This window comes from Penaeus monodon, chromosome 31 (genome assembly GCF_015228065.2).
Source record: "Penaeus monodon isolate SGIC_2016 chromosome 31, NSTDA_Pmon_1, whole genome shotgun sequence".
NCBI lineage: Eukaryota > Metazoa > Arthropoda > Malacostraca > Decapoda > Penaeidae > Penaeus > Penaeus monodon.
Genome location: NC_051416.1, coordinates 19222449 through 19222970, shown reverse-complemented (window position 1 = coordinate 19222970; position 522 = coordinate 19222449). Strand labels below are relative to the sequence as shown.

Sequence of the window (522 nt, the reverse complement as noted above, 5' to 3'; positions counted from 1 at the left end):
GCACACACAGCAAGGCTCCCATCACCAAGGAGGGACTCGGGTGTCACGTGTTTTTGTCAGCTGTGTACATTTTCTTAGTCACTGCTGCACTACTACCGGGGGGATGAATGAGTGTTAGCAGCGAACTTCAAGGGCAGTGGAGACCATGTGTTTCGTCGTGTCTCTCACAGTCCAATGTGACTGTTGGATATTTTGGTGTTTGGATATCAAGTTGTGGGTCCGCCGGTCTTCTCTCGGATGCGTGGGGGATCTATCTATTCTATCTATCTCCGAAGGGTATATATTCCCACGTTAATGGACTGGCAAGAGATGGTTTAGCATGGTGTAAATAATGACCTTTACTTCCCTCGTGATTAAAGAGCTTGGAGTTTTCATTCATAAACTTCTGGATCGAGTCATTCATCCGCGAACCGCTTACGGTTGTCTGGTTATGCTCGACCCGCGGAGAAGGAAAACAAATAAAAGTGAGGAATGCAATAAAGACAAGATAGATATGATGCAATTGATAATATGAGACATTGA

At 45.2% G+C, this 522-nt stretch overlaps 1 protein-coding gene across 6 annotated transcripts in view; it reads left to right on the top strand.

The window, feature by feature from the left end:
- Positions 1-522, top strand: part of LOC119593064 (irregular chiasm C-roughest protein-like) — a 46047-nt gene that overhangs the window by 10945 nt on the left and 34580 nt on the right. The gene's annotated exons all lie outside the window — the stretch shown is intronic.